Consider the following 14,485-nt stretch of genomic DNA (forward strand, 5'->3'; position numbering starts at 1 on the left):
TTTTATGAGCATTTCGATATAAATTTTATTAGAAACAGAGCACTTTTAAAAACATGTATTTTTTATAATATTACTATATGTAAAATTAGTTTTGTTACTTGTAAAAAATTCAAGTTTTTTTTAATATTTTTTATATTTAAAATAATACAATTTAAAAAATAAACATTTTTTTAATTATAATAAATTTTATAGAATAAATTAAAACCTAAATAAATACTATATGTATTAAAATAATTGGGTTGGGCTGGGAATGAGAATGAAAATGAAAATTTGGGTTAGTTGGGTTGTGTATGTGAAAGAAAGAAAAATTAGTTTTTTATTAAAATGTTGGGTTGGATTGGGTTGTTGACAAAACAAGTCTTATTGACTCTGCCAAATCTTCCAACAGCAACCATTCCAACAGCTAATAAAGTTTTAATTAATTCCAACACCCTTCCTTTGTTGAAACTCCTTAACTCCCAATCTTTCTCTTAAGTAGAAAAATTGTTCTACTTCAAGTGCCTTGGTTAACAAATCTGCTAGCTGCTCTTGTGTGTGACAATGTTTTAACTCAACTTGCTTAGACTCCAACAAACTTTTAATATAATGATATTTGATATCAAAGTATTTACTTCTGCTATGCAAGGCTGAATTCTTCGATAAAAATACTGCAGACACATTATCACACTAAATGTTGCTTGCACCTTCTTGTTCACATCCCAACTCTTTCATCAGCTGTCTTAACCAGACTGCCTGACATGCAACCCCAGTAGCTGCAACGTATTCAGCTTCTGTGGACGAGAGGGCGACAATGGCTTGCTTCTTGGAGCTCCAGGTTACTACCCCGCTGCCTATAGAAAACACATTAGCCGATACACTTTTTCTATCATCAATTGAGCTTGCCCAATCACTGTCCGTGTAACCTTCCAAGGCAATTTCTTTCCTTTTCTCATACCATATCCCATAATCAACTGTTCCGGCCACGTACCTCAGGACTCGTTTTGCTGCACCATAATGGGATGCAGATGGATTCTGCATGAACCTTGAGATAAACCCTACTGAGTAGGCTAGTTCTGGCCTTGTATGAGTTAGATACAGCAAACCACCAACTAGACTCCGAAACATCCTCACATCTACTTGACAAATCTCTTCTTCAATCTTAAGCTTTTCACCACAATTCATTGGAGCCATAGCGTACTTGCATTTTTCCATACCAAATTTTCTTAGAATATCCTTTGCATATTTTCTTTGGGATAAGAAGATACCATTACTGGTTTCGGATATCTCTAACCCAAGAAAGTAAGCAAGGTTGCCAAGATCAGTCATTTCAAACTATATTACCATCTTTTCTTTAAATTCTTGCAACAAACTATCAGAAGAACTAGTGTAGATCATCAATGTATAAGCACACAATGTAACGCCCGTTAATTTTCGGTTTAAAGATTTAAAGCTTGTAAAGTATGAATATTTCTCGGGATTTAACCGACATTTCTCGGAAACTTTCTCGTCATCCCGGTACGTTAAATCATTCAAACTTTCCTTTCAAGTTGCCATATCCCTCAAATTAGAAGGGCTAGAGTGTAACATGTTTTATGTTATCATAAAAAATAAAATAAAAAAAAACCTAAACCCTAGCCCCCATTGCAGTCCAATCGGCTTGGTGCAGACCCCCCCCTGCGATTTTCTTTTGTGCAGCCAAGGTTAAGGTCCAAAACTTCAATTGAAGGTTAGTTCTATGTTTCCCCAAGCCTTTTACACCTTAATTGATCATTATATCATGCATATTGATCGTTAAATTTCGTGTTGTAGGCTTACCGGGTGGCTGTCAATTCTAACCTTTTCGGGACTGTTTTGATTGATGTTTTTGCACCAAAATCTTCCTAGGTATGTCTAGTATAACATACTTTAAAATTATGTCCATTGGTGTTCGTTTGATTGGTCAACTAGTTGTAGTTTGAATGTTAGTGTTCGGTTGACTAGAATTGTTGTTTGATGCGTTTAACGCGAGGGTTGAAGTGATTAACGACCAATTCAGCTCGGGTGAACTTGGGTTGATGTACGGGCTGCTGAAAAATCATTTTTATAAGTTATGGGTCTGAATTGGTTGTCGGTTACTCAAATGGGTCGGTACAACGCGCATTTGCGTTTATTGAATAGTTGGTGCGTTGTACTTGCGAGTTACCAACCCATTCGACTCGTGTAGCGTCGTGTGGACTTATTGGCTGTGAATTTATCATATTGGGTCCACACGGGGCTGAGTTGGATGTTAATCCCCTAAACAACTCTTAAACGCGCGTGCTAGTGTCACCTAGTGCTTCTGGGGGTAATTTGGGAATTCTTTATTCCCGGGAGTACCTAAGGGTCGTGTTGGTGAATGTAAGGCCTCGGGGGCTGTTATGATTGAGTTTGATGAGGTCGAGGCTTTAGGCAACTCGAACCATGTTACGTCTCGTAGGATAAACGAGTCCTTTCGATGTCATTAGTAATGATTGTGTGTAAACCGACAGGCGTTTGAGTTGTGGGGATACTTAGGGGTTCTCTAGCTCGTGGTGAACTCGTGCCTTGTGTCAAGTTAGTTTATGATGCCCCCTTTTTACTCTTTTAAGATTTTGGGCTAGCATGCACACCTAAGCGATTTTGCTTGATGAATTGTTTAAATTATTTTGGATGGGCTTACTTGTATAGGGTAGGCCTTGAGATGATATTATTGTGTTGTGCATGTTTTGTCCGTCTCGGTCTTTATTGACTGATAATGTAATAGTTTAATGTTATAGGGGTTATTAATGTAAATTCGCCTAAATGTAAGGCACATTCGTTACTCCGTAACGAATGTGTCACATTCGTCTTAAGTCCCATTCGTTAACCAAGATTAACGAATGAAACATAACGAATGTAGGCTATTCGCTATCATTAAAGTATTAACGAATAAGCTTGTTTATTCGTTAAATAAGTGTAACGAATGACTCATTCGTTAAGTCTATCTTAACGAATGAGGTCATCTCCTATAAATACCCCCTATAAGTTATGCTAAGGTAACAGTTCTTATTATTATACATTGCCTCTCGTTACTCTGTCCGATTGTTCTCTCAACACACACACTACACACACTAACGTAATCCTTGCCTAATCGTATACATAATCAACAATATCATCGATGTCATCATAGATCTAGATCCGTTTATGCTCTCTCAAGTGGTATCAGACCCATAAGATCAGATCTTCGATGTTCTTCGTTAATGAATTGTTCAAATTCAACAAGGATTGTATCAATTACATCATGAATTGATATAATTCATTGATTATGTAAAACAGAGTGTCTGGTTATCATTGAATTTGGAACTGTTCTTAATGTAAATAGGAGTATTAATCAGTTAATTGAATAGTAATGGAGGTTTGAGCTTGTTTTGAGATTGAATTGAGGTTTAATTGAGCTATGGATAGTCTGGTTTGAGTTTGAAATGGTTTGGTGAATACAGAGTGTAATTGATAGGTTTGGTAGTGGTTTGAGATTACGGACGAGCATTGTAAGGATTCGGAATTGATATGCGAAGTTGATTGATAGATAATTCAGGGATTTCGGACTAGTTTAGACAGAGATCTGGATTTTTGAAAAGTTTGAAGATATGAGTTCTTATTCGTTAACTGATGAATTCTCATTCGTTAACTGATGAGTTCTGATTCGTTAATCATGAACTGCTCACTCGTTAATTCATTCGTTAAAAGTTAACTGCTCATTCGTTAAAAGTTAACTACTCATTCGTTAATCCACTCCTTTCGTTAAAATTACATTCGTTACATCAACCACATTCGCTTAAAGCTCATTCGCTATTCATTCTCCATTCGTGATACTTATTCGCTTTATAGTTCATTCGTTAAACCCATTCGTCTTAACAGTACGCAACGAATATCCTTTATTCATGTCACATTCGTTACGGTTCCTCCATTCGTGTGAACAGTAATCATAAGTTTTCAGTTTTTACAAGTTGAGTCCTCTAAGTTTCAACAAGTGTTATCATAGCTTCTTAGAATGCCTCGTTCTATGCTTTAGCTTCCCAAAATGCTCTAATGCAGCAAATGCTTACCATAGACAATGAAATTGGGAGCCACAACAAGTGTCCAAAATTGCTGAAGTTATCCGATTTTGCTCGGTGGAACCGAGGTTTCGTGCTCACTTGTGATCCATTTATCCAAGTAGTGTACATTATCTTGATGTTGTGTATGCTGCACCGTTGGTTGGAAGTGACAATCTCGGCTAGACTCCTAAGGAATTCAAGAATTATGAAACTCAAGAGTTGAAAGATTTTGAGAGTGAGACTAAAGCTTATTCAACTCTCACTATGGCATTACCTGAACAAATCTTTCATCAATACAGCACCAAAAAGATTTGTGCATCATTATTCGATACCCTGAAAAGAAGAAGCCTAGGTAATACACTAGAAAGCAAGAAAACGCTTGCAAAGTTTCAATTCGGAAACTTTATCTTCATGAAGAATGAAACGGTTGAAGAAATGATAAATCGTTTTAGTCATCTAGTGGTTGAAATGGCCAGCGTTAACCTTGAGCCAACTGAGACTGACAAGATCGATACGTTGAAGAATGCATTGCCTTCGTTATATTCGAATTTTCTTTGTGTTAAAGAAAACGGTTTCTTTCTTAACCCAGAACTTACTGTAGTGCAGTTCATCAACAAAATTGAGGAAAGAGAATTTGAGTTAAAGTGTCAAACGTCATTGAAGGACAATCAAAACCAGAATCCTTCAATTTATGGTGGAGCAATGCCAGCAAACACTTCTTCAAGTCAAAGTTCTGTCCCAATCACTGCTTTCTTCACTCAAGCTCAAGATGAGACTCCTAATGTAAACAACTCACCTAATGTATGCTTTATGGCATCAGGTGCAAAATCTGAGTCTACCGCCAATGCTTCAAGTTCGTTACCAAAAGTAAACCTTCAAGAAGCCGAACAACAGTTTACTTTTGTATGTGCTTTCATGACATCATACGAACAATTGGTGGGTAGCAAAATTGCTACTAGTGAGTTAACCGATGAAGATTACGATCAAATTGATCCTGATTATCTTGAATTGATGGATCTCAAATGGAATATGGCTATGATTGTTAGAAAGGTCAAGAAGTTCATGCAAAGAACAGGAAAAGACCTTCCCACTCTAAAAAAACGAGTTGGTTTTGATAAATTGAAGGTTAAATGCTACAATTGCGGGGACTTTGGCCATTTTTCCAAAGAATGTGATAAGCCAAGAAAAGAATATTCCGGTCCACGCAATACTGAGAGATCACAAGGAAAGAATTCATCGGGTAATGATCAAAGCAAAAGGATTTCTTCTGAAGGAGAGAAGAATAAGTCAAACAACAATCAAGCTCTTGTCGCTAACGAAGGGGTTGATTGGTCGCAAAGGTTGTTGGGGAATCAGGCCAACCTTGCGGTATTTGAACTAGTTGATCAATTTGAAGATGCAAGTAGTGATCAAGTATCTGAAGAGAGTGATACATCAGATTCTGAAACTAATTCTTATCAGAGTTCTTCTGATAACTCATCTGTGCAAGTCAAATCTGACACTTCAAATCCTGATCACATTGAATCGTATGCTTGCATGGCTAAGATTGAGGAGGTATGTCCTAAACCTCAAGTTAATGTAACTGAATCCTCAACTGTTGTGTTAAAGTGTACTGAATGTGCTGAAATCAAATCCAAACTCGAAACAGCCTTAACTCAAAACACCTCTCTCACAAAAGAGCTTTTTATGATCAATGAGTGCTATAGACAGAAATCTAAATTGCTGGAACAATCGACTTTAAAAATCTAAAATCTGTCTGAAAGCAATCATGATCTAAAAGCTAAGGTTCAGTGTAAGATTATTGTGGTTGAACAACATTTTTAGGAGAATCTCAGACTCCGAACCTGCATTTCTAAACTGGAAAATGAAATTCTGGAATTGAAAAATAAACTTGGAAAATTTCGAGATTCCTCGTTTTTGTTAAATGAAATAATTGAAGTAAACAATTCCCACAAGAAAAATGAGAAAGCAGGTTTAGCGTTTGTTGAGATTCTTCCTCCCTTTAAAGGAGATTACTGTAGTATTCCAGATATTAAACAATGTCCCGTAGTGCTTACAGTTGAACATGAATTTGTTGATCAAAACAAACCAACTCAAGAACCGATTCACATTAAAGGTAATTCCGTTTTTACAAAAAATGAATTAGATGGTTCTGTTGAGGAGTTAGTTGAACAAGATGAGATTGTCAAAAACAAGAATATTTCTGCTGACAATCACATCTTATGTGAACCTAAAGAATTTGAACAGGCATTCTATGGTTCAAAATCTTTGGGTGATACTTCTAAAACTCCTAAGGTATCACCTAATGTATCTCAATCAGATAAACCTTCGGTGTCTAATGAGGAGTTGATGAGATTCATAAATCCTCAACCAAAATCTTCAAGCGGGAAGATATTTAAATTAAAAGGTATTTCAAAGGTTTTTTCGGATAAGGAAGTTCCTCTGAATCTTCTTAATCTAGAATTAATTGATAGTGTCTTTCAAGATGACACTTCAGAAGTCACTAAACTTGAACAACAGTTTAACAAATCTAAATTCAAAAATGTTCAAGAAAAGGCAAAGAACACCACATTTAAACCCATAAAATTTGTCAAATCATCTGGTATGGAGAATTCATCTAATTCTACCAACCTAGAATTTTTCACAAATAAAAAGGGATTTAAATCTACTTGTACAAAGAAAGTGTCTTTTGAAGAATCCAAAACTAAGGCTCAACCTATGCATGAAATTCAACCAAGTGGTTCACTACATAAGTCTTTAGATTCACGCTTATGTTTTAAATGTGGTGAACCGGGACATGTGTCTAAAAAATGTAGAGCAAAGATTTGATGAGATCAAAGTGTCATCAAATTGTAAGACTGAACTGAATGTAAAACCAAAAGAAAAACAAGTTGATGAGAGTGTTATAATGTATTCTGATGTCAATCAAAGAAAAGTGGTTAGGATTGAATCTTTTAATGCAACAAACAAATGTGTTGGCCGTGCTCAACCAATTTGTTCAAACACTGATTCGGGAATTATAGGTGACAGGTACTTAAAAAGAAAAACAAGAAACCAGTCACCTATTCTCAAGTACCGAATACTAGTGTTAAGTTATCCTTTTCTCCGAAAGTATCAAAGGGAGAGCCCAAGACTGAGGCTTGGGCTACCTTTTTGAACTAATCATTTACTTGTTTGTGCAGAGTTCATCCAGGTCCAGGTCTACTCACAAATGGATTTTGGATAGTGGATGTTCTAGGCATATTACTGGCAACCTAGATCTTCTGAATAATGTTAAAGATATTCAAGGAGGTTATGTTGCGTTTGCTGGTAACAATGGGGGAATGATTACAAAGAAGGGAGAAGTTTCAAACGGGATAGTGACGTTTGAAAAAGTAAATTATTGTGAGAAGGTGGATCATAATTTGCTGAGTGTTTCTCAGATATGTGATAGAAAGTTTACCACCGTTTTCACAGACAAGGAATGTGTTATCCTTCAACCGGGATACACTATTCCTGCTGATATGGTTGTCATGAGATCACCTCGAACGAATGATATTTACGTACTGGATATGAGTTATGATATAAATGTTTCACAATCAGCTACATGTTTCGTGTCTAAAGCTACCGAAAAGGAGTCTATCCTTTGGCATCGACGCATGGGACACATTCACATACGCAAGATGAATTTTCTTATTTCAAATGAGTTGGTGGATGGTGTATCCCTTAAGAATTTCAAGATCAATGATCATTGCGTTGCGTGCAAGAAAGGGAAACAAAAGAAGAAGTCACATCCAAGCAAGTCACTCAACACGATTGTTACACCACTAGAACGACTTCATATGGATCTCTTCGGTCCAGTGAATCGTGCTAGTATTGCTGGAGACTTGTATGCTTGGTGGTAACTGATGATTTCTCACGTTACTCATGGGTGTTATTTATGGGATCGAAAGATCAGACGCCTATCTTAATTCAGAATCTGATTACGAAGATCGAATCACTTTACAAACTGAAAGTGAGACGAATTCGTAGGAACTGAATTTAAAAATAATGTATTGTATTTCTTCTGCATTCAGAAAGGAATTCATCGGGAATTCAGTGCGCCTTATGTTCCTCAACAGAATGGTGTATCTGAAAGAAAGAATCGTACGTTGATTGAAGCTGCGAGAACGATGTTTGCTGATTCAAAGCTACCCGTTCAATTCTGGAACGAAGCTGTGAACACAGCATGTTATACTCTTAATCGCGTACTAACAGTAAAAAGGTTCAAGAAAACGAATTACGAGCTTCTGAACAATCGTAAACCGAACTTAAAGTATTTGGAACCGTTCGGGTGTCCGTGTACTGTTTTGAAGAGAGATGCTGGAAAGTTTGATGAAAAAGCGTTTGAGGGTTATTTTTTGGGATACAATTCTCCTAAGAAACGAGTCTTCAATATCTCTTCGGGTTGTGTGGAAGAATGGTATCACGTTGATTTTCAAAGTTATACTACTTCGTCAATTGGTACAGGTCCCGACTGGATGTTCGATTACGACGTCTTATTTAATTCGTTTACGTCAGTGGTTGAAGAAGTACATGAAGATCTCATTAGATCTTATTTGGAAGAACAATGTCTTCCGATTCCAAGTTCTTCTTCGGTTGATGTAAATGATTCTCATAGTGTATCAGAAACGTCGAATGAAGTTTCTGAATCTTCCGATGATGCTGATTTTGTGGATTCATCGTCAGTTCTCTTGGATGAAGCTCCAGAGGCAAACGAGCCAATTCTAATTGTTGATGAATCACCGACTGTCTCTTTAGACACAGCGGAGGAAAATATCACCAATTTGGGTGATAACATATCTGTCCCTGCCAATCCATCTTTAAGGATTCATTCGAATCATCCGCAGGAACAGATAATTGGTGATGTGAACGATGGGGTTCGTACAAGACACCAATTAGCTAATATATGTGACGATCAAGTTGAAAGTAACGTATCTCCTAATGAGGATTCGATAGTTTGTGCTTATGCGGATTTGCACTCTATGGGTATCCTCAGTATTGCACAATACACCTGCTTCCTATGACAGATAGAGCCAAAAAGTGTCACAATGGCACTCAAGGAACCTTCTTGGGTTGAAGCTATGCAGGAGGAGCTACAACAGTTTGTTCGACTGGGTGTATGGGACTTAATTGATAAACCTGACCGTGTGAAAAAGGCTATTCCGACCAAATGGGGTTTTAAGTGCAAAAAGGATGATCGTGGGGTAATCGTGAGAAACAAGGCACGATTGGTCGTTCTTGGGTACAATCAACAAGAAGGCATCGATTACACGGAAGTATATGCTCCGGTTGCACGACTGGAAGCTATACGTATCTTTCTTGCCTATGCAGCCTATAAGAACTTTAAGGTTTATCATATGGACGTGAAATCGGCGTTCTTGAACAAAGCTATTCATGAGGAAGTGTATGTGAAGCAGCCTCCCGGTTTCGAGGATCCAGACTTTCCAGAGTGTGTTTACCAATTAAACAAGGCTCTTTATGGTTTACACCAGGCCCCGAGAGCCTGGTACAGCACGTTTGCTGACCATCTGATAGAAAGTGGATTCACGAGAGGGACTGTGGATTGTACGTTATTTTATAAGAATGTGGGTGATGATTTGCTCCTCGTCCAAATCTATGTGGACAACATCATTTTTGGTTCGATGAACGACAGCTTGTGTAAAGATTTTGAAAATACGATGCAAACCAAATTCGAGATGAGCTCGATGGGAGATATGAACTTTTAATTAGGATTGCAGGTTCACCAGTCTGATTCCGAGATCTTTATCCATCAGACGAAATATGTGAACGATGTCTTGAGCCGATTCAAGATATCCGACGGCAAAATTCCTTCGACACCTCTTCCCGTGGGTCATAATTTATCACCGGATGAATTGGAGGATACCATAGATCCAACCCTGTATTGAGTTATGATCGGATCTCTTATGTATTTGACTGCATCGCGACCTGATATTATGTTTGCTGTTTGTTTGTGTGCTAGGTACCAATCGAGTCCCCGAGTGACTCACCTGGCGGCAGTAAAGCGCATCTTACATTATCTGAGGGGAAATCCAGACATCGGGTTATGGTACCCCAAAGACGATAAGTTCCATCTCACCTCTTTTACTGATTCGGACTACGGAGGATGCAAAATCAACTTCAAGTCTACAACAGCGGGATGTCAATTCTTAGGAAACCGGCTTGTTTCCTGGCAGTGTAAGAAGCAGACAACAGTCTCAACTTCAACAGCCGAAGTGGAGTATGTGGCGGCCTCGAGTTGCTACTCACAGGTTCTCTGGATCCAACAACACTTGCGGGATTACGGTTTGAAGTTTCTTACTACTCCCATTTATATTGATAATTCTGCTGCAATTTAATCACCAAAAATCCGGTTCGCCATTCGAAAACCAAACACATTGAAATCCGTTATCACTTCATACGTGATTGTTTTGAAAAGAAATTAATATCAATTGATAAAATTCACACGGATTTTCAAAAGGCTGACCTTTATACTAAGGTGTTTGACAAAACACGTTTTCAATATCTGCTGGGTATAAATGGTTTAAAAACATTAAAGATCCTGTTTTTGGTGACATTCTTCAGACTGTGTTGGCACATATGCCTACACCGCAGCCTACTACTCCAGTGACTCCAGTTACACCTACACAGTTACCGAGACCTGAGCACTCATTTATGACATTTACTCGCCCTCAGGGTCCGTTGCAACCAATTCATCCTAACTTCTTTGGTTTGAATCTTCAAACTCAATGGTTTCATATGATGAATCTGTTGCACCTTCAATAGACTCAAATGCAAGCTAACAGAGCTGCCCATGAGCTAGAACAAAGGAATTTGTTGCAACATATTCAGTTCACTCAATGCGAAAACAGGGAACTTAGAGCCCTTGTTGCTGCTCAGGGGGAGAGATTGGACAAACAGGATGAGATCATTCTTCAATTGACTTGTAAAGATTATGAGTTGAAGAAATTAAAGAACGATGAAGATGATCAGGATGGAACAGGTGGTGGGGTAGATCAGCAACAGGGCGGCAGTTCTGCACCGTCGGCAGGTAATAAGACTGATTCGAGTGCTGGTGGTGGGTCTGGAGATAGTCAATTGCAGATTGTGCCATACAAGGATTACACAAAAGCTAAACCGATTGATGTCATTCCAACGAATATGATTTTGTTTGTCGGAATGGATGGAGTAGTGTATAGTATGGTAAACGCGGACGAGATTGAAGAAGGTAAATTTGTTGACCATTCATTATCAAAAGAACAAATTGCCTTGCTTCTGGATCTAAATGAAGATGAGGTGGATGTGTTGGGTAAGAGTGTGGACGTGGATATTGAAATAGAGGAAAGCACTAATACATGCATTCCACATGGGAATGTGCCTGATTTTGATGAGGTAGAGGTCGAAGACGTCACTACTGAGGAGTACCCTGAGTTCTACACCGACAATGACAACAACGATTCAGGGATTCCGTTTTTCACTACTGAGCATTTTGATTCATCAGAACGTCGATTGCGTGAAGAGATTGAGAAGTGGAACAAAGCTGCTAAAACAAGTCACCTCACAGCGAAAGAAAGAAAACAGAAGCGTGCTTTGGAGGGTATGTTCGAGCATGATATGCAAAGAATGAACAAGATGATCGAAGCCTTTAGATATCATGAGAAAAAGGAAGTAAAATTGGCCAAGGCTCGAACATCAGCATACCAGATGAAGAAGTACAAGTCTGTAAACGATGTGAAAGGTGATTTGGTGACTTGGCAGTTTGATTCGAAACTTAAGGTATATATCGTTAAGTGGGAACATGGTATTTATATTTCAAACGCCCACACAATATCTTATCTATGCCTAGATGGGATGTGAGAACACTAGCAAACAGACCGTTTGTGAATCGTGGGAATGATCAGTGGGCTGGGTGGTTCTATAAGCAGTTATTACATGAAACCCGTTTCAGTTTCAAGTTCTTCAAGCCGCAGGTGCCGACTCACAAGTATATTGATGAGATTGATACATGCACAGGCTGGAGGAAGATGATATTTCAAGTGAATCCGCCAAAGACGATGAAGAGGGCTCCAATGAAGATCTTTCCTCAGAGTCTATTCACCTCGTTTAATTATTGGTACTACGACAATCATACAGGTGAAGCGGTTATTGTATTCGGTCATGGTTCAAACACGAAGACGATACGTGTGACTGATCCGATGTGGCTGGTTAACTTATCTGAGTCTGACAATGATACGTTATTTACAAGTCAGATCAGGTTTGCTAACGTATGTGACTACGAGCTTGCTATGCAGTTTCAGAAGGTCGTTCGAGTCTGTTATGCATAAAAGATTCAGAGTTGTATAGACTGGAAGACCAAGATGTTCTAGAGATGAAAGATAAAGAGCTCGAGACGAGGGGGAGTTTGTTGATACATGTTTTGTCCTTCTCGGTCTTTATTGACTGATAATGTAATAGTTTAATGTTATAGGGGTTATTAATGTAAATTTTCCTAAATATAAGGCACATTCGTTACTCCATAACGAATGTGTCACATTCGTCTTAATGTAAGTCCCATTCGTAAACCAAGATTAACGAATGGAACATAACGAATGTGGGCTATTCACTATCATTAAAGTATTAACGAATAAACTTGTTTATTCGTTAAGTAAGTGTAACGAATGACTCATTCGTTAAGTCTATCTTAACGAATGAGGTCATCTCCTATAAATACCCCTGTAAGTTATTCTAAGGTAACAGTTCTTATTATTATACATTGCCTCTCATTACTTTGTCCGATTGTTCTCTCAACACACACACTACACACACTAACGTAATCCTTGCCTAATCGTATACATAATCAACAATAACATCGATGTCATCATAGATCTAGATCCGTTGTATATCTTCCAGTCGTGCAACCGGAGCATATTCTTCCATGTAATCGATGCCTTCTTGTTGATTGTACCCAAGAACGACCAATCGTGCCTTGTTTCTCACGATTACCCCACGATCGTCCTTTTTGCACTTAAAAACCCATTTGGCCGGAATAGCCATTTTCACATGGTCGGGTTTATCAATTAAGTCCCATACACCCAGTCGAATAAAATGTTGCAGCTCCTCCTGCATAGCTTCAACCCAAGACAGTTCCTTGAGTACCATTGTGACACTTGTTGGTTCTATTTGTGATAGGAAGTAGGTGTATTGTGCAATACTGAGGATACCCGAAGAGTGCAAATCCGCATAAGCACAAACTATCGAATCCTCAGTAGGAGATACGTTACTTTCAACTTGATCGTCACATATATTTGCTAATTGGTATCTTGTACGAACCCCATCATTCACATCACCAATTATCGGTTCCTGCGGATGATTCGAATGAATCCTTAAAGACGGATTGACATGGACAGATATGTTATCACCCAAATTGGTGATATTTTCCTCCGCTGTGTCTAAAGAGACAGTCGGTGATTCATCAACAATTAGAATTGGCTCGTTTGCCTCTGGAGCTTCATCCAAGAGAATTGACGATGAATCCACAAAATCAGCATCATCGGAAGATTCAGAAACTTCATTCGACGTTTCTGATACATTAGGAGAATCATTTACATCAACCGAAGAAGACCTTGGAATCGGAAGACATTGTTCTTCCGAATAAGATCTAATGAGATCTTCATGTACTTCTTCAACCACTGACGTAAACGAATTAAATAAGCCATCGTAATCGAACAAACAGTCGGGACCTGTACCAATTGGCGAAGTAGTATAACTTTGAAAATCAACGTGATACCATTCTTCCACACAACCCGAAGAGATGTTGAAGACTTTTTCTTAGGAGAATTGTATCCCAAAAAATAACCCTCAAACGTTTTTTCATCAAACTTTCCAGCATCTCTCTTCAAAACAGTACACAGACACCCGAACGGTTCCAAATACTTTAAGTTCGGTTTACAATTGTTCAGAAGCTCGTAACTCGTTTTCTTGAACCTTTTTACTGTTAGTACGCGATTAAGAGTATAACATGCTGTGTTCACAGCTTCGTTCCAGAATTGAACGGGTAGCTTTGAATCAGCAAGCATCGTTCTCGCAGCTTCAATCAACGTACGATTCTTTCTTTCAGATACACCATTCCGTTGAGGAACATAAGGCGCACTGAATTCCCGATGAATTCCTTTCTGAATGCAGAAGAAATACAATACATTATTTTTAAATTCAGTTCTTACGAATTCGTCTCACTTTCAGTTTGTAAAGTGATTCGATCTTCGTAATCAGATTCTGAATTAAGATAGGCGTCTGATCTTTCTATCCCATAAATAACACCCATGAGTAACGTCAGAAATCAACAGTCACCACCAAGCAGTACAAGTCTCCAGCAATACTAGCACGATTCACTGGACCGAAGAGATCCATATGAAGTCGTTCTAGTGGTGTAACAATCG

General features: G+C 38.3%; 1 pseudogene; it reads right to left on the reverse strand.

Moving 5' to 3' along the window:
- Positions 1–666: 666 nt before the first annotated feature.
- LOC143539666 (secreted RxLR effector protein 161 pseudogene) lies at positions 667–1,305 on the reverse strand (annotated as a pseudogene).
- Between the last annotated feature and the right edge of the window lie 13,180 nt (positions 1,306–14,485).

Source organism: Bidens hawaiensis, unplaced genomic scaffold (genome assembly GCF_021521415.1).
Source record: "Bidens hawaiensis isolate Kalapana, Puna unplaced genomic scaffold, B.hawaiensis_p1.1 tig00011963_1, whole genome shotgun sequence".
Lineage (NCBI taxonomy): Eukaryota > Viridiplantae > Streptophyta > Magnoliopsida > Asterales > Asteraceae > Bidens > Bidens hawaiensis.